At 47.2% G+C, this 20,157-nt stretch overlaps 1 long non-coding RNA gene across 3 annotated transcripts; it reads left to right on the plus strand.

Moving 5' to 3' along the window:
* Positions 1-668: 668 nt before the first annotated feature.
* Positions 669-19,363, plus strand: LOC113482348. 3 transcript variants are annotated; one of them, XR_003398831.1, is made up of 8 exons: positions 669-1,018; positions 1,768-1,893; positions 11,071-11,227; positions 11,962-12,130; positions 12,279-12,349; positions 17,423-17,544; positions 18,744-18,873; positions 19,219-19,363. It is a non-coding gene; the product is annotated as an uncharacterized LOC113482348 (long non-coding RNA). The 3 variants fall into 3 exon arrangements; XR_003398832.1 differs by lacking the exons at positions 18,744-18,873; positions 19,219-19,363 and adding an exon at positions 17,633-17,650; XR_003398830.1 differs by lacking the exons at positions 18,744-18,873; positions 19,219-19,363 and having other exon boundaries at positions 17,423-18,101.
* The last annotated feature ends 794 nt before the right edge of the window (positions 19,364-20,157 follow it).

Consider the following 20,157-nt stretch of genomic DNA (forward strand, 5'->3'; position numbering starts at 1 on the left):
AGCTCCCTCCTCCCTGATGCTGAGAAATGGAAGCGAGGGCGCTCTGCTCACAGCGACCTTCGGGGGCTCTCTGGGGCAAGGGGAGGGGGCAGGTTTGACATGGCTCTGTGGGATCTGTTCTAACCCAAAAAGAGGAGGACACCAGGGCCTCGGCAGTGGGACCCCCGACCCTGCCTGTGCCCTCCTGCAAGGGCCCTTATGCACAGTGATCATCCATGCTGCCTCCTCTGTCGTGAAGTCTTCCCTCTCCTTTGATGTAAGAATAAAATGTGAAGTTCTCCTCCTTTAATTTTATGAATTAATCTTCATACACTGTCTATTTTTTTTCCCCATTGATTCAAAACAATGGAATGTAAAAGCAGTTCCCACGAGCCATCATTTCCAGGTAGCTGGTGTTCTTTAAAAGACAAAACACGGAACAGTCAACTCATTCATAGGAAATAATTATCATTAATAAACCCCCAATCAGTTTTGTTTGCACATGCCAACGCACATTTGCGCTTGGGCAATGATCTGTTCTGAATGTTCCCTCCAGGATTATGGAATCCCCTGGCACTGGGGCCAGAACAGGTTTCCATTGCCTTCAGATGAAATGATCAATCTGTTCCTCTTTGGCATAAGTAACTCTAATTATGAGCAACTGAAGCAATACATTAGAGCCTGTGACACCAGGCTGTGATTTTAGTGTTGGAAAAAAAGAAAAAAAAAAAAGTGCAAGCAAACAAAACCCCCTCCCCTTACAACAACAGCCAAGAAAAATGGTTCGTGTGTCCCAGACGAGCGTTGCATGTTCTTCTTTCTCTGGAAATGTTCATCTAATTTGGCCACCGGCACTGGGGGAAGTTCAGCTTTCAAACAGAAACCTCATTAGTTTCTCCCAGTTTGGGTCTATGCAGTTTTTCCCAGTTCTGCCTTTGATTGTTTTGCCTTTTTGTCTTCTGAATCAAAGAAAGCATGAAAGTACTTGCGGAGCTGTACGCAAGGGAATAATCCACCCAGGCCACTGAAATGCTCACAGGTGTGTACGTGGTCGCGTTGTTCCTCTGGGTACGGCCCTGTGATTTGAAATTAATAAGATGGTGTGATTACAGTTGAGCTAATCTTTATAGATCAGTTGATAGGCTTAAATATTTGCTTGTATTAAGCAGATGGAAGGAAATTAAAGTCTTTTGCATAGTTACAATTGCCAGGGAAACCATTCTGCTGGTATCCACGGTTGGCGTTTCATTTTCTCCTTTGTGTGGCTGTTGGAGAACTGAAATGCTTCCAGTCTTAATGTACTGCTAGTCAATGTCGTCTTAATTTTCTGTCAGCTTGTCCAAGAGCTTCTGCCATCCTTCTGAAGTTTGTTGGAGTCACTGGTTTTAATTTCTGAAAGTGCGTGTAGTTAAATTTAAAATTATGACGCTTGATGGAAAGCCATGAATTAAAGAATTGTCTTTATTCAGAATGTTTCCCAGTTCTCAGATCTTCTTCTAAAATAGCATTTTAAGTAAATGGTTTATTTTAATCTTGATTTTAAAGTAGGTCACTCTATAAAGAATTTCTAGTGCTTGAAACACTTTTTTACCAAATCAAACATATTCTAGCTAATACTAATTGGACTCTATTGAAAAGTAAGTGTTATTTTCAGAAAAGCAGTTTTCTGAACCTGAGCAGCATTTTTAAATGACCTGTGATACAAAACTACAAACAACAGCTTTCCAAATGTCCAGGTTGCTTGACTATATTACTGTATATCTGTTATTTCTATCCAAAACTTTCCAGAATATACTTTTTTGGTGAAATCTTCCAGACCCGAAGTCTTAGAAAAACTGCCGGAATAATAACGCAACCATTCTTTAAAGCAAAGGAATGGAACCAAGAGGTTGGCCGATGATCTTTACCACCGAGGTGAGTTTCCTGGCCGTGAGAGGCACCCTTTTAGGTGAAGACCAGCCCAAATGGACCATCCTGACCAGTTCAAAGCCTTTCCTACAGGCACTTTAGCAGCAGTAGGGCAGAGGTAGGCTGTTGACCTGGCAGAGCAAAAATACCTGGCCTGTGGTTTTTTGCTTTCCACATGAGCATGGTCCTTCTCATCTATATTATATCTGGGTATAAAAACTTCCCAAATTGTCACATGTCTGTGCTTTTATTTACCTTGCTGTCTGCTAGTGCATGGTGAAATCCTCCCTAGGGTTTAGGACTTCTGTGGGGTTACACTTTTCTCCTCTATCAGATGAGGAGTAGGACCCAGGCTTCAGGCCAGAGCTAAGTGAAGCCTTGGGGTACGCTTTTGCTGGTCCCAGTAGGCTTTGGTCTGTGTCCCTGATTTGGCAAACCTGTCACACGTGGGGCTGGCATTGGAGCTGGGGTGCAGCAGTAGGTCCTTGTCCTGCATGAGATTGTGACTGGGAGGTGATGATAGGGGACCCCAAGGGACTGGATCAGGGAAAGCCTTGCTGCTCTGTCTTGCCATGTCTGCTGCAGCGCAGGGAAGAGAAAAGAGAGTGGAGAAGCAGAGTCAAGGGATACAATATCTGATCTACGGTTCATTGAAGCATCTTCTCCAAAGCTGCTTGTGCTGCACCTTCCCCTGCTCAGACCTCGTGCTCCATCCTCCTCGTCTGAGCCTCTACTCCCCTCTGCCACAGCATGTCAGGGCCTCAAATCTCCCCTTCAGAGGGGACGAGAAGGCAAGGCTGCACGTGATGGGTTTTGCCTTTGCATCAGGAGGAAATCCTGGTCTTGTCCAGCATGAGATGGGTTTTAAGAGTAGGTCTAAATCAGGCTCCATCATTTCCTTGGTGATTTGCAGGATGCTTGTGATGCTTTATGTGAAGACTGAATCAGTGTTCAGCATTCCCAAGAGAGACCTTGGAGACAGGGATGAGGCTGGGAGGGAGGAGGAGGAGGAGGGAATGGCTGGCACCATCCCACATCCTGGGGAGCTGAACCACAGCTGGGTCCGGGCCTTCAGGAGAAACAGGGGAACTTCACCTCTTAGGGGAAATTCTAACTGGTGAGCAGATACGGCAAGGAGACAGGGTGACCTAAGGTTAAACTAACGCTAACTTGAGCTTCATGTTAACCCTTGGTGCAGGCTATCCCGCTCTGCCCTGAATAACCAGGTTTGCTTTTCTAACTGGGAGGTCTCCTGGGGATTTGGGGTGTGTCTCCCTTAAGAGGCTGCAAAATTAAGCCCAAATCCAAGAGGCAGCTTCATTCCCTGTGCTCACTGAGGGACCAGCTAGTCCCTTCTCAGATGAAGCTGAGCCTGAGCTCAGGGAGCAAACTGGCAGATACAACTTTGATTTCAACCCTTTTCAAAAAAGAACTCCTTTCTCATTCCTGTGTCTCTACATGTGCTAATGAGTTGTGGTTTGAATCGGCTCCTGATTTGTGATTTTTAATTCAGTATAAAAGGCTATCTGTGGGGCTTTGTATTTGAGAATATAATTCAGTATAATTATTGCGGGGAAGTTTTCAGAAAGCTGTGTGAGCAGCCAAGATAGCATCTCCATTCTTCTTTCACTGCTAATCAGTTTATATGAGCCTTTCTTATGCATAGCTCTCTGACCATACTAATTTTTTTCTGAAACAAACACTTTATCCACAGTTATCAGACAGTAACATGCCTGAGAAATTACATTATATTCAGCAAAAAGCCTCAGAAAGCACAGACTGGCCACCTCTCTCCCTCAGACAACTGGACAATAGCGGATTTTTATTGTTCATTTTTCTTCTGTCATAAGATCATCCATCTTTTTCTCTTCTATATCCTGGACATTTTCTAATTCTTTTCTGAAGACCCTGCAATAGTAGGTTATTTTTCAGTTTAAACCGAGATATGACTAAAGCCTCCAGCCTGCCCCAAGCCTCCTTGTTTTCCTTTATTTTCTGTTTTAACTCAATTCACATGGTAGCCACAGAAATTTAATTTGCATGTTCAGAAACTGAAGAAAAATACCTGGCAGGCATTTGCCTGGCACTGGCTCCCATCAGCAGTCAGGCTCCATCTCCTGAGAAGAAGTACAAAAAAAAAAAAAAAAAAAAAAAAAAGTAAACGTGAAAAATATTTTAAGAGACTGAAAGAAGCCCCCTGCCAAGGAGAAGTGAACTTTTCCCTGGTGTGAGGATAAAACACGTAGATGATAAGTGGAAAATGTATTCCTAGTGCTGATCCTTGGCATTTGAAGGAGTATGGCTGCTGAGTTGTGTTTGTCGTTACCCCGATTCCTATAGAATGTTCATCTAGCGAGCAAGTTGTTTCCGAAAGGGAAATATTGGTATTTGTGCTCAAATGCAGCAGGGAGCTTACTGAAATAGCAGAATGTTTTCTGTGTGGTTTTTGCTGTGCTGTACCAACACCACACCCTTACAGTCCCACTGGGAAGCAGCGGTGAGATCCAGACACGATTATATCACCTTGGGGTTGTGCTGATGTGAACATCTGGTGTCACGGATGCAACGTGACCGCTTCTAGATCTTGACTTCCTCCTAAGTGATTAAAAATCAACATAACACGACCTGCTTGGACAAACAGTTGGGCTCTTAAGTTTTGCTACGGATGGGATCTGTGGCAATTCCAACCTCCCCAAGCAGGAGGGGGCAGAAACCCAACCACAACAGCACCGCAGGGGCCCCGCTCCTTCAGTGAGACAAGGACCGTCCTAGGATATGACTGTAGGAAGTGGTGAGACCCTCTGCAGCTGAAGGAGGAGGTCGTGTAGTTGTCTAAAATAACCAATATATTTGCTTCTACCAAAGCAGCTAGAGACCAACTAAATAATCCTATATCATGGGTAGGGATGGAATATATCTTCTTGTTCTCTAGGGTTTGCTCATAGTAGCAGCAGCAGCATTAGTAATTGCCACATTCATGAAGAATTAAAGCATTGCCAGAGATGGTATAACGGTATTTTCCAAAGCATCAGGGGAGGTTAATGACAAATTTCTCCAGCACTCCAGCATCTGAGTGCCTTAAGCTCCTTCTCTAGTGTTTGCCCAAATGCAAATGGTCCTTAAATACGTGTAGCAAGGAGTTGAAAACTGTCCATGCTACCCAGATGCAATGTATCCTTTACAGACCAAACTAAAGATCTCTGTCTCACAAACAAACAGTTCCATCTGTTCCCTCAAATTAATGATTTCTAATTAGGCAAAATACATTTTTCTCTTTCATGCAAATTCAGCACTGATTCTAAAAATACAAAAAGAACGGCAGCAAGCTATATTTTCATGAGCCTTAGGAAAATCTCAGGCAGTTGGAATCATAGCATCATAGAATCTTAGACTGGTTTGGGTGGGAAGGGACCTCAGAGCCCCTGCAGTGCCACCCCCTGCCCCGGGCAGGGCCACCTTCCACCAGCCCAGGTTGCCCAAAGCCCCGTCCAACCTGGCCTTGAGCCCTTCCAGGGAGGGGGCAGCCACAGCTTCTCTGGGCAGCCTGTGCCAGGGCCTCACCCCCCTCACAGGGGACACTTTCTGCCTCAGATCTCACCTAAATCTCCCCTCTGTCAGGTTAAAACCATTCCCCCTTGTCCTATCCCTCCCCCCCTTTCCCGCAGCCCCTTTCAGCCCTGGGGGGGCCGCTCTAAGGTCTCCCCGGAGCCTTCTCTTCTCCAGCTGAACCCCCCAACTCTCCCAGCCTGTCCTCACAGGGGGGCTCCAGCCCCCCCAGCATCTCCGTGGCCTCCTCTGGCCCCGCTCCAGCAGGTCCGTGTCCTTCTGCTGTTGGTGCCCCAGAGCTGGACCCAGCCCTGCAGGGGGGTCTCCCAGAGCGGAGCAGAGGGGAGAATCCCCCCCGGCCCTGTGCCCACCCTGCTCTGGGTGCAGCCCAGCACACATTGCTGGTTCACAATCAGTTTTCCACCCCCCACCCCCCAAGTCCTTCTCCTGGGGGCTGCTCTCTAGCCCCTCCTCGCCCAGCCTGGATTTGTTCTGGGGATCACCCTGACCCATGTGCAGGACCTCGCCCTTGGCCTTGTTGAACTCCATGAGGTTTGCGTGGTTCCCCCTCTGCAGCCTGTCCAGGTCCCTCTGGATGGCCCATCCCTTCCCTTTAGAGTATCAACCACACCACCCAGCTCAGGGTCATCTGGAAACTTGCTGAGGGTGCCTCGATCCCACTGTCCGTGTCCCCAGGAAAAATGTTCAACAGCGCCGGCCCCAGCCCCGACCCCTGAGGCCGCCACTCGGCGCTGCTCTCCCCGGCACAGGGAGCCGCTGACCTCCCTCCCTGCTGTCAAATAGTCAGGGTTCATAAACTGGGGGCGCAATAAAGCGATCAGTGAACTGTCTCATTTTGTCATAGACCTCTGACTTGCCTTACCTTTGCAGAATGAGACCTTGAGCTGAGGAACGAAGCGTATCGTGAAGAGTAAAGCACGGGAGCAATTTAAGGAAGGGAATGACATTGATGGTCAGTTGACTCCCGATATTCTCAGCCCGGTAGTTCTGCAAGCAGAGTCAAGGTGTGAACGGAGAAGAACAACCACTGCGAAGGTAACTCCTTCCCCTCTGCTGCCCCTTTTAAGCTCGGCCCAGGCTGGGGCTTCACGGGCGTAAGAAGCCCCTGAAGCTACGTTTGTTCTGCTGAAAACTGCTGGTTTCATATTATTGAGACAGTTTAAAACAACTGAAAAAAGCGCCCAGGGGTAAAGCCTTGTGCACGGTCACCTCCAGCGGGAAGGCTCTGAGTCCGTTTGCTATTATTAATAACAGCCATCGTCACGATTTACATTCGTGGTTGGCAGCCGCGGCAGGGCTCCTATAAACATCCCCCTTCTATAAATACGGGAGTTTCCAACCAGCTGCAGCCTCTTGGTGTTGCTTCACCAGGACCTTTTTGGGTGCAGATGCCGCCGGATCTTCGGGGGCCGTTGGGGAGCGTTGCCGGCGGCTCCGGGTACGGGGGGGATGCAGTGGGGAAAGGAAACGTTATTTTTTGCGTGGGACTCGGGGAAGGGATGCGAGGCTGTTCCCTGTGAGCTAAGCAGCCCTGGGGAGGGGATGGGGTGGTCCCTGGATGGTGCTTCTAGCAGCCACACTCTGTGCTTTACGCTTTCTTCTCTTTCTAGCTTTTTCCTTCAGTTTTTTTTTAATTTGCATTCTGGCCTACTTTGTTCATTTATCCCAACTCCAGCCATAAAATCTAAAAGACATGGCAAAATGATGCATCTAATAGTGCACTTTTATTTTTTTTTAAATAGCTACCAGTGGTTAGGAGATAATTTCTGCTTTTATTTCCTATTTTTTTAAGCAACTGAAGATGTACAGTCGGGGGACTGCTGATCGTGGGTCGGGCAGTAAAACCTAATCCCTTCCAAGTCGCTCGTTATTACGGGTGACAAATAGTTTATAGGAGCATTAACAGTTCCCCTGGACCGTAACTGAGCGAGCCCGTTTTGCTGCTGGCTGTAACCGGCGCCCCTGGAGTTGTTACTTACGGCTGATGCGTGATACCAAAATTGCTCATCAGCTCAGGCTCCATTTTTTCTCTCTCAGCATGCACATGGAATTTTTTACTTATCTAGGATAAATGTTCATGCTAAATTGCTATTGAAATATCGAGGATATTACTTAGCACTTATTAGATATCTGAAGCACAGAAAATGTAATAAATAACGTGGCCGTTTTCAAAGGAAGATTCCCATACGTTGTCTTGTTCGCCCCAAAATCACTCTTTGGGTCAAGTGAAAGGAAGAAAAGCTGCAGGAATACTGAAGTGCAGTTTCTGAGCCCAAATACTTGAAATATCATTTACTGGCAACTAGTGTTTAATTTAAAATAGGCCCCTTTTCGTTACATCATTCCATAGAATTAAGTAGAACTTCTCAGAATTCTTAAGCGTTTCTGATTAGAAAAGGAAGATGTTACAGGCAACAGGATTTATGCAGAACCACAGCGCGGCCGCCTCCGGGATACAGGCATCTGCCAAGTCAGGGTGGATTTCTGCACACGTTGGAATGGAGCTTTCTCGATTTCCAGTGGGCAAGGGTCAAAGCGTTAGAGAAACACAAGAATATTTAATCAAAATGCAAACCCCATACCCCCCTCTCTGCCCACCCGGGTTATGAAGATGTGTTTTTGTGCGTGTGGCTGCACGTGCAAAAATGTGTTTTGTATCAAGTTCTGTGGGTCAAGATCATTATTTGAGGGGAAAAAAGAAACCCCACAAGTTTTTTACCATAATCCCCTTCCCAAATGTATTTTCTGACAGAGTGCCTTCCCCGTTTGCAAAGCTTACAGCTTTGGCATCACCGATTTGGACACGGTGCTGTTTATTTTGTCGTTATATTACTTAATTTTACCACGTTTCATGCAACTGCTGGTGGCAGCGTGGAAGGACCGCAGGCCAGCCCTGTCCTGCTCCAGCACAACCAGCCAGTTGTGCCTTTGTCGAGAGCAGGGACACCCTGCAAGTGAAGATGCTGCTGCCGTGGAGGCAAGCCCTGGCCAGTTGCCACCGGGCCCACAGGCCACCACAGGCTGGGTGTGATGACCACGGCACTGGCCAGACCGGAGGAGAGGATCTGTGGGTGGGAAGCTGTTACCAAGGCGCTGAGCCATTTCGATTTGGCCCTACATGGAACAAGCTATTTTAAATACGGATTTAATATAGCTGATATTGGTACGGCTGCGGAGGGAATACAGAATTTAATTTGTAGTGTCAGCTCCGGTGACAGGTTCATCTGTAACGTTATGAATTAGCCGCAGCAGCTTTACCTGTGAAAACGTTGCGTGCATTGATCGTCTGCCTCTTCTAAATATTTAAGCCAACTCTTGTTCTCTAAAAGAACGTAGGTTTTTTCTTATTATCTCGCAAAGCTACAAAACTCCATTTCGTTTAATTATACCTTTAACTTTATGAATTGCATCTTGTCCTCCTGTCCCAGGAACAACCCCTTCTGAAAACGGGCTGGCGCCTGGCTCCGAGCGGGGGCTTTGTTCTCTCCCCCATTCTCTCTCCTCCTATTGTGGATTACTGAATAGGAAGAAAACGCCGGCTGAAAAAGAAACACAGAGGCTTATCTTTTGGTGGTGGAAGAACAAAGACCCGAAGAAAATTAATTGTCCCTATTAATCTGCCTTGGGATTTGGAGGGAGAATGGCAAATCTCACCCTGGAAACATAAACAGTGGTTGAAGCGTTTTCATAGCACAGTGTCCATCTTTAAACAGCAATATTTTACAACCTTGCTGCGCTATCAGCCGGCGCGTTCCTTTTGTCATGAGGAGGAGATGGGCAGGAGCTGATTTAAGGTGTTTTGCTTTCCTTGTGATCCAGCGCCAGGGGAAAGGGGCTTTGGAGATCGACTGAGGGAGATAACGCCTTGTTATTTCTTCCTTCCATAACCCCCAACCCTGCCGAGTGCCAGCGGGAGCCGAGGTCGCTCACCGCTTCTCAGTGAGTCCTTGGAGTTGCTCAGAGCTTCAGCTGAGAGCTGAAAGAATTATTTCACTTATTTCTTTTCCCTCGCCCCCATTGCCTGGTCATACCCCGCTATTTGCACCTTCCCTGATCTTCACCCTGAAAGAAAAATGTCCCTCATCTCCCCGAAGTGGCGCTGGTTGGCGGTCAGAGGACTTTCTGCTCGTGCTGTGTGATTGATGAAGCAGCCCCCTGGGCTTCCAGGGGAGGAATTTCCCGGGGGACTCGATGGTCTTCAGGGTCTTTTCTGACCTAAATGATTCCACGATTCCCACCAGTCCTCGCCCTGGGGGGCAGGAGAAGCGGGTGGCGGGGACTCGGTGGGCAGCACTGGAGGGATGCTGGACCAACTGTGGTGCTTAACCTGCTTTTATCTGTGTTTCTGTTCAGTTTGTGCTCGCTGCTGTTGGCAGAGGACGATTTCCAAATGACAGAGCACGGGACAGGTTTCTCATTACTCCCTTCCATAGAAACCTGGGTTGCATCAGGCACCTTCCGAGGGCCTCTGGCCTCTGCCCTGCGGCAGTGTAGTTTTTTTGTTTTTAAATGTGTACATACCTGCTTTATTTTTTATTATTTATACCTGTCAAAACGCAGAAGTACCAACACATGTATTTTTCAACCGAGCAGGTCAGGTCATTTCAGCTGATTTACATTTCAATATATGGGTCAGTGTGGATCAGTCCTCCACAGGCAGAAGAAAGTTAAAAGTGCTTCTCTGGTAGGATAAGCAACATGAAGCAAAGAAAAGAGAGCAAAAATAAAGCTTTTAATGCACCGCTAGCTATGGCTGTTCCATATCACGTTACCAGCAAAGACAGCGCAAAAATTTGCGGATACTTTAATCTGGGAGAATTTAATTAGTGCTAAAAATGCCAGAAGGAGAGCGGCCGTGGCAGTAATTTTCAGTAGCCTTGCAGGGCCTCCGCAGGTGCGAGCATCGCTCGGGGCTGCCACGAGCATCGGGCAGATTGTCCTCTGGGTGACTGAACCACAGAACTTTTTAAGTTGCTCCTGATAAAATCTGTGGTCCTTTTAACAACTGTACAGAATTATGGAGGAAAGCGCGTGGGAATATTTAAGCAGGGAGGTGCCACCCCCCACACCGCCGCCTGCTCCTCCAGGAACGGGGTTCAGGAAATAAATTGGTGGTGTAGACAGGATATATCTAGACTTTGCCACATCTACCATAATTTGTGTTTTTACACTTGCTATAGTGGTTTCATCCAAGGCTTTAACATATGGAATCCACAGGCTACCACAGCCCACACCGATTTGGTGGGATCAGCGTTGGGGTGTTACCGCACCCCGAAGCTCTAGGGGTGGCTTGCCAGGGCAGGGGGTGCTGACAGCACAACTGGGGGAAATGTGCATCTCTGGAGCGTTTGTAGGACAAAGCAGGAGACGCCGCTGTGGCCCAGAGCCCCCAGTTTAGCAATGAGAGGTGATGTCCTGTCCCCGACACCCGCCGACCCGATTTCCGTTTAGCAGGGCCGCTCCCGGGTGACACCTTGTCCTGGACGCAGAGGAAATGAGGGGCTGAAAGCAGGAGCCTCTTAGAGAGGCCAGAGGTACCACCAGCTATAAAAGGCAAAGTTCTCCAGCCCTCTTGAGCCCGCACACCCACCACCACCCTTTTTTTCTCCATTTAAGGACGGCCACTTGCAGCTCCCGGAGACTCGTTCAGGCCCTTTCTCGTCTCCTCTTGCCCTGTGAGATGACTCACTGCACGGACCCAGGGCTGTGCCACGGACGTCCTTCTCTCCGGGAGGAATTTTTCCAGGATTGTTACTCCTTGGAAGAGTGCCCAGTACGTAAGTGTGACTATCTATCACCTTTAGATCAATCTACCGTTTCTCTTTCAACAACAAATATCCCGCTCGTGTGAGCTGTTTTACTACCGGCTTTAATATTTTTTCCATTTTCCCATTTTGGATTTCTATTCCAGACAAAATCGTTGTGTTACAGAGCTGGGGCTTTCACCATGTAAATGAGGGCAGCTGTACTCAGGTGGCTGAATAACTGATGACTCTTAAATTAACTCTGCCTCCAGCATATCATTATGGGTACTTTGTGCTATGCTCCTATCAAGTGGTTATAGCAATGCGGTATGTCTGGTTTACAGTCTCATTAAGTCATTGCTGTGCTGGATTAAAGTGTCTGTCTTATCAATCATTTCTCTAAAAATGTATCAGAAGAGAGCAAAATTAGAAGGTAAGTGTAACACTATAATTACGGTCCAAATTTTGTGCTGCACTGTAGGTTTTTTCATAAGCAATACATGACATTCTTGCTTTCTACTCCATAATTTGGTTTTTTTCTTTTAGATTTGGAAGGAACAAGACAGATTTTTTTTTTTTCCTGAAATAATCACATCACAGAGATCTTGTTAAACACTGCACATTTCTAAGATGGGAAATACAGTAGTCTGTCATCCCTGTTTTGCAGCTGCAATGCTAAAATGCAGCTGGAGAATCAGGGATGTATCAGGTGTGGGTTAATCTCAGTGCTCAAATATTATCACGGGAAGCTTTTTGTTTGCAGAACTCAAGATGCCATGGGGATTGGGAAGAGCCTGAATTCAGAGCTTATGCAGCGGGGAGGTAACCAGCCAGGTCTGAGGCAGCAAGGGGATGCCTCGAGGGGCACAACTGGCCAGAGGTTTTGTCTTTGCCAGCCCCAGAAGGCAGATGGAGACTGGCAGCAGCTGGAGGTGGGAGAGAGGACAGGGTGGGCACTGCTCTGAAGCTGAAGGGAAAACCCTGGCAGGCCCCGGGGCTGTACAGTTTATCTCCTCGGAGGCACGTCTGTTCCAAGCCACCCAGAGGGACACGGTGGGAACTCCTCCCTTTCCTTTTCAGCCCGGACTGCAGCACTGTGTTGGGACTGTTTCCACATACCCCGCTGTAGAAAAATGATCTTGACCTATAAGGTGAGTGAGAACGACTGCGTACAGGCTTATCTTAAATAAAAAACCTGAATGCTTACTGTAAAAATTGGAAACCAGACACTCTGGTAAAATAAAGGAGTAAAGGGGAGAGAAATGCAAGCAGAAAACAGTGCATCAAGACTTTAAAAAAGAAGTGTTTAAGTAAAGGAAAGAATACTATCTATGGTGTTGTTACTAGATTATTGGATAGGAACAACACAGCTGTTAGTCATGGGGAGTGAAGGCTTCTGCCTTCATTTCTATGTTAAACAAATTTGTTCTGAAAATATGTAAAGAACAAGCGAAGGGCTCTCGATGTTGTTTGAATGAGCTCTAGCCTGCTTGGAGAGGCCCAGAGGTATAAAGTGATATTTCATGTCTAACACTGTGCCAAAGCTTTGGGAGCCTGCAAGGAGCAACCCTGCTAATCACTGCACATCAGTCAATCATCCACCCAACCTTCCTTCCATCCATCCATCCATCCACCCACCCACCCACCTAATCATCCATCCATCCATCCACCCACCCAACCTTCCATCCATCCAGCCAGCCAGCCAGCCAGCCAGCCAGCCAGCCTTCCATCCCATCCATCCATCCACCCACCTGTCCGTCTGTCCATCCATGGACAAGCATGACAGGGGAGCAGCAAAACTTTGAAATGATGGATTACCAAAGGCCAACACAACTGCTGCTGACCTACGTGGCTTTATACGAGATAGATGTTTTCAATCACGCTTTACCCTTCATGCAATGTCCATTTTGATATTGTTTAACATGGAAAATGTAAGGATGAAGAAGGCGGGTGATGTTTATAGCCTCTTGGACTGTGCCCTAGGAACTAGGATTTTGAAGGGGTTTCTATGTCACTGTGATGGAATTGGCTGAAGGTAGGTGTGAAACTGGGACCAAAAGAACAATTAGCATCCTTACACATTTTTAAACAGAAGAATACAGATTTATGGGGCAGAGAGGCTGTGTTGCTTTGTGACTGGAACATTGTGTCCAGTTCTAACATCCCAAGTTAAAAAAAGAAAAAAAAAAAGGACACTGATTATTTGGCAAAGAGTCAGATAAGTGCTACGAGCACAGTTGTGCTACCAAAAGCATGTCTTTTGGTTAATTGAAAGGAAGTTCAGGGCTCACCATTTCTAAGCCTCATACGTGAAATGGAAATCGGTAACGTAGAGCCTTCCACTGTAGGAGAAAAAAAAACCAAACAGAAATCCATGTGTGACATGAGGTATATCTGGACAAAAATTGTAATTTCTGAACCTTGAGGATAACCAGCCACTGGAACAGTCGTGGCTGAATGTCCGTAGACGGGAAACAAATTAAACTCCATATCTGATATTTTTCTAGACACAACGTCATTTAAAAATGGATTAATTAAGGGATGACAAATGGTGACACTGGTCTTTCTGTGGCACCTGAATACGCATCTTACTATGTTTAATATTTCTGTTCCACGACACACCTCAGAGGTGTTACCACCTCCAGCGAGGAGTTTACTGCTCCTTGGCAAGCTCTTTCCAAGACTCACAGGGTTGTTAAAATACGACTCTGAGCTACTCACCTCCGCGTGCACCGGTTTTGGATTGGTATCTTCAGAAGACAGCCGTGTTTTGCTGGAAATAAGCCAGATTTGTCCGTGCTCCCTTCTGCTCCCAAGGCAATCCTCGCCTGGCTGACTGACTTCTCTGAGGTGTTGGTGACAGAGGCAGCTCTTCAGGAGCACAGTGGCTCTGGGGGATGATCCAACACAAACAAACTCTGCTGATGAAGTGAGACAACTGCCGAATGCTTTGCTTGGGGGCTTCCTCCTTCAGCGCGGCAGCGGGAAATGATGAGGAACATCCAGCCATCTCCATACCCACTGGTGCTCCTGATTTTAAAATATGAAAAGAGCTTATGCAGCTGGAGGGTGGCGTGAGGCTGAGGGGTTCGGGCACCTGCAATGAGTAGTGAGGAGGAGGAGGAGGTGGCAGCATCGCAGGGGTGGAGGAAGGACAGGAACGCCCCTCCACGCTGGGAGTCGTCGTCAGTGCTGTGTCCTGCCGTTAATCTCCTCCCCTGGGCCCACCCTTGCTTCTAAGTTGATGACTGCAAGGTGAATGTTCCCTTTGAACCTCTCTACCAAGTAGAAAATAACCCGTGACAGTCTCTGGTCCAAAGAAACGTCAGAACTAGATGAGAAACAGTTCTGCTTTTCCGCCCAATAGCTGGCACGTAAGGCAAGGAAGGGCACGACCCGCTGTTTTCCCCGGCTGCTGCCGATGGATCGTGAAAAACTGTCAGTTTGCAGTCCGGGTGTCTGAGGTCAGATCTAAGGAAAACTTCTGGGGTCAGTTATCCAGGGAAATAGTGGAATCTTCTTTTCTGGAAGCTTTCAAGCCTGAAGAAAGTGTCTGCCCAGGGCTGTTTAGACATAGTGTGCGCTGGCCGTGCGATGAGGAGTTCTTGCTGGAAGTTATAACCTCCCTTTGCTGTGCTAAGAAAAAGTGTTTCACATCTTCTGGAAACGACAGAACTCCCACTTTATTATTAAATTGATCGCTGTTTCTCTGATTGAGCGTTGTTTCCCGTGCACACCGTGGCGAAACCTCCTCCCTGGTGCATCCCCGGAGGGGTCCAAGCGGCGAAGATGAGGATGAGTGTGCCCTGGCTCCGAGGCAGAGCGCGGCAATGACAGACAACGGCTGGAACTGCTTCACGGCGCTGCACGTTCTGGGCAGCATTCATTTGGCATTTCAGCATAAAAATTCCAAGAGTAAATGAAGAAGCATGCTCCTGGCCAGGAACTGGGTGCGCTCCACCACCAGCCAATTGCCTCTCACACCCCAACTCCCTTGCTAAAGCAGGGACTATTGATCCTGCTTAGGCTGGTTAAGAGCAGAATTAATTATTGTAGAGTTTTCATCTCAAAGCGCTGGGCTGAGTCAATGACAGTTCACATTTTTCAAGAGCTCGCTAAAACCCCTCTTTTTCGATCAATTAGAGGAATGAAGTTTTGCAGCGCTGCCGAGATATGAAACAAGCTGTTATCTCCTTGCCCCGCTGGGCAGCAAAGCTAGGACCAAGGTACAAGCCCTGGATCTACAGTACGTGGTACTGAGCCGTGGTAGTAGTGGGATGCCAACATTGCTGCGCAGTATGGGCCTTTAATCAAAATTAAAAATAGTACAGTGCTTTAAATGCTCCCAGATTTTAGCTTGCAAATGACAGAACATCGATACTTGGCAGCAATCTTTTATTAAAAGTGTTTTTACAGTCTAACTTGACACTTTCCGTGGGTACGGTTGAACTCCCACAAGTACGGTCTGTGCCACGGGCCACTTTCACCAGCTTAGGTAGGATATATGAAAGAGCTTAGATGATAGAATATATGAAATTGTGGGTTTCTTCCTTGATCCACCTTTCTTTGATCTAGGAAAGTCACTGGATTGAGCGTGGGGTTGCCATTTATCCACTGCGGGTGGGTAAGCGGGGTCTGTTTAGGCTGCAGCATTTAGTCAGGAGCTGAAGTCTTGCCCACCTCCGAGCTGTATTGAGTCTCCAGAGTCCCCTGCGGGGTCCCACGCTTCTTATCCCTCTTCCAGGGCCATCGGGTGCTGTTCCACGTCTCGCCAAGCGCCGAGCCTCGTGCGTTTAATCAAACCAACCACACAGCCCCGCTGTACAGCCCTGCCACAGCACAGCGGAGCTCCCTGGGAGCCTTTGGCTTTTATTATAGCACCAGTTAATAATATTTTCCCTAAAGTCTGCTTTAATTAATGCATATATTTTCCTTTTTTGTCCAAGGTATGACAAAAGGTAGGTATCATTAGCTAATACCTGCTGTGCTCCATTTTCCAATAACACCACATTTTTTTCTAAGGTAATTCATTTCTCACTTAAAGAATATCCTGTGGATATGCTTTGTTCGAGTTCAAGGTGTCATTTATGTATCAAAATGGTCACGGTGTACCGTCTGAAAAGGAGGAAAAGTGGTAGCAAGTGCACGGTGTGCTCAAACAACAGAATTACTTAAGAATAACGTGTGGTTTCCTCTCTTCCAACAAGGCACGGGAATGCCCCAGTGAAAACCAGAGAGCTGGAACCAGGGAGTGTTGGCTGCTGGGTACAAGTGGATGGGGAAGGAGATTCCTTAGACTGTGGGGCATCTCTCTGCAAACGAACGCGTGTCAGCCCCGTCTTCCTGTCCCTTCCAATGGTGTGAGACAAAGGGTGGTTTGTGTGTGACGGCCGCGTAGGCTCAGCTCTGAATGATCTCGGTGGTCGCCTCCACCCCGAACGCGGGCTCTTCAGCAGCCCGACGTTTATATTTGGCAAAGGGAAGGGGAGACGTAGCTTTCATTAGCCTTGTAGGGGTTTTAATGAGAGTTTGGATGGATTTGTGAAACACCGAATCTATATTTTGAAAGCTTTGAGTGGCAGTTCCATTACACACACACGTGCCCTAATGGGTAACAGGATTCGAAACGTCTCCCTTGCTGTCAAACAGCCCGTGGTGTTCTGCAGGGGAGTGAATTAAAGAAAACTGCCTTTTTTTCTCCACTTTCTGAAATTGCTGAGCTTGTTTTCTTTGCTTGATAACCTCTGAGTAGTTCTTATGCGTAATTAATATTTACAGCATGATTGGCATTTCTCATTCCCGCAGCTTCAGCGATACACAGCGATTAGCTAAACCAGGGAACTTCCTCCGGCAGCGATGGAGACGTGGCATCAGCAACCCAGGTCCGGCTTCTTGTAACTGCAGCAACACCCCATAGGGAATATATGCTCAAGTTTAGAGTACGAGTCATAAATAAAAGAATTTTTATCATTTTCCCTATGGAGATTATTTCACAGCCTAGTCTCTCTCATTTTCAAGACTTCACTACAAACCAGCCAAATTGCTCTGTTCCAGTCTGGCCCCTCCCAGCCCAGCCTATCTTTTCTGGATAGAGCTCACCTCCAAAATATTTTCTGCCCCATCAGGTCACCTTGTAGATGTGTATCTTTCCTTTTTTTTTTTTTTTTTGTCCAAGACTCTGTATTTTTTTTAACGTGTATTTGCTTCTTCCTGTGTTTTTCCAGTTACCTGGTGATTTTTGTTGCTCATCCCCTCATTTGCCAGTGGTATCTAAATGGGATTTACACACCAGCTTTCAGCATCCAGGAACGAACCAGAGCGGGGGCTGCCAATCCATTATTTCAAGGTACGTTTGCAAATAAAGCATAAAACTGAGGTTTTATGCACAAGTACACTTACATTAGGCTGTAAAACCATCCCTAACTTAGCTTCAGGCCCCGTGTCCGTCTCCTTCGGCGCGGCAGCGGCTTTGCCAGCGCTCCTGCACGCACCCGCCGCGGGTTCAATGGGCCGTTACGTTCCTCCAGGCTGCCTCCCTGGAGACATTTCCAAAAAAAAAAAAAAAAAAAAAAATCCTAACCTGATTATGATAGAATAAAGGACATAAAAATGATATATTGCTTTGTGTATTTTTCATATCATGTGCTCATGACACTGTTTTTCCATGTGCTAAAAATACGTTCTATAACGGCGGAATCGGTCCCAAGCTGCCGGTGGCCAAATTGATGGATACGCTTAGTCCTGAAGAGCTCGGGCTTCCTTTGGTTTCTTTCCTCAGTGATTGTGTCTGGTCCTCAGCGATAAAAATACAATTAATTTTTGGCATTAAAAAATAAAGGTGTCCCATAAAAGAAAGCAGCCCCCTACAAATATATTACAGGGAGGATAAATTGTGCAGTCACCAGTATCGCTTTGGCCTGGATTTATATTCAGTGAAGGAGGGAAAGGAGAAGATGGTGCGGTTAAAATTTTGCATTTGAGCACACGTGCTGGCTTGGGACAAGAGAAGAACTGAGCCTTAATGCAAACAGGTGCTCTGAACAGCTTTAAAAACAGTTCCTGCAGCACAGCCGCCCAACTCCTGTGTTTGTAAGACACCCGTGTTGGCTTGGGGTGTCTGTACGGGGCGCTCTGGCCACGCTGCGGGGAGCGTGCCTGGAGGATGGTGCCTGGGGGAAGGCCCCCAGGAGAAGCTGGGGGTGCAGAGCCATGGGCTGGAGCCCCCGCATCCCACCCACATCCCACCCGGCACCGAGGGGCTCATCCTCAGGTGATTCACCTGCTTTCCCTACCCGAGTGAGAGCCGATGCCTTCATCTTTCCTACAAACACCTACCCCTTTTTTTTCAGACCCTGATAATTTCTCAGACTTTGGCAGACATTTGCAAATGGACCACTTTTCAAATAAAAAGGAAGTTTCCCTTTGGTTTAAGTTGCAGTTTGTTGCCCCTCGGTGCCGTTCATGGTGCTTTCCCCCGATATTTTGAACACTTCCCGCGGGTTTCTGACTCTTCTCTCTCCGTTTTTCTCTCCTTTGACGGAGAAGCCTGTGTCGCCGTGCCAGTAACGGTGCAGCAGAGACTGGGAGCAGCACAACTGGCTGAATTGTCTGGGAGAAAAACTGGCTGCCAGCCACGCCAGCAAGTGCGATGGACAACAGCTATCACTTCCTAATGGTGAGCTAACAGAAAATTAGATTTTTGGACAGCAAATTTAAACCTTAATTATGGAGAGGACACTGCTGTTTTATAATATAAAAGAATTGAAAGACTTGATGTCCCTCAGGGCTCCTTCAGCTCCACCAGTTAGACAGCCCCAGTCACGGTTTGCTGAAATCAATGGCAACAGCATAATCCATTCATGCACACAAACAGGGCTGTGAGAGAGGAGGAGCACTTTTAATGACTCATTCTTTAATGATAATTAACACGGGCTCAAAGGCAGCTAGGGCTGCCTGTTAAAATGGGTCGCCTGGCTGAATACAAACACGAAGATTTTTTAGGGAACACGTTTCCATTAAGGGCTGCCAGCTGCGTTCCGAGGTGAGCACCCTGTGCTGGGTGTGCTCCCCGATCCAGGATCGTCCCATGGCCACTTTCAGTGATAAATATGAAAAATCTATAAATCATGAAGCAAATCACGAAGCCGTAACGTGCGTTGTGCCTGTCACTTACGGTGAAGTTTTGGTTTTTTTAACTGCAAATGAACAGCAGGTTCTTATTTTCCCTGTTAAAGCTAAACTGCTTTAAAAATCGATGTGAGTTTTGCCTGAATATGAAATTGGAATAAAGCCCCGCACCTGCGTATGTCTGAACCGCACCTTTTCTGTGTACTTCAGACACTGTTTGATTATTATTACCAAAAAGATGTGGAAAGCATACAATTAAAATTGTACAGGCATCTAGACAAATTTAGCCTGAGTACATTCACAGGGTTATCTAAAAGCAATTGCAGTCGCTAGAGTGGTTTGGTTTTTTTTTTCCCTAAGTGTTTCCCATTTAAAATATCGAACAAACCACTTCAGTGAGCGCTTGGGAAGTGCCTAAGATGCCTCTTGGTTTCCCTCCTGGAGGATTAGCACGCGTTTTGAGCTGAAAGGGTGAAAGCAAGAACTACTATGCTGTTCCTTTCTAGACAGTAATTAGGTATGCAGACAGCCTAAGGTGAGACTACTTCAACCTTGGCTTAAGAAAAATGAGATTTGAGAAGAATTGCAAATAATGCTGCGTTCGGGACTTGCTCTGCTTGGGAGCGTAGGGCCTTTTGGGGTGGTGTTCTCCCCGAAACACCCGTCGAGAGGCTGCAGTGAGAGGTCCCAGCGTGAACCCTGCTGGGAAAGGTCCTGCTGCCAGGTCCTACCCCCACCAGCAGCCACTGGTGTCGCAAGGGGCAGGGTTTCCTCCCAAACTGGGAATCTCCCCTGTGAGAGCCCGCGTCAGGTCTACCAGGTCCCTCTCGTT

The sequence above is a fragment of the Athene cunicularia genome (genome assembly GCF_003259725.1).
Source record: "Athene cunicularia isolate RWA chromosome 7 unlocalized genomic scaffold, athCun1 chr7_part1, whole genome shotgun sequence".
Lineage (NCBI taxonomy): Eukaryota > Metazoa > Chordata > Aves > Strigiformes > Strigidae > Athene > Athene cunicularia.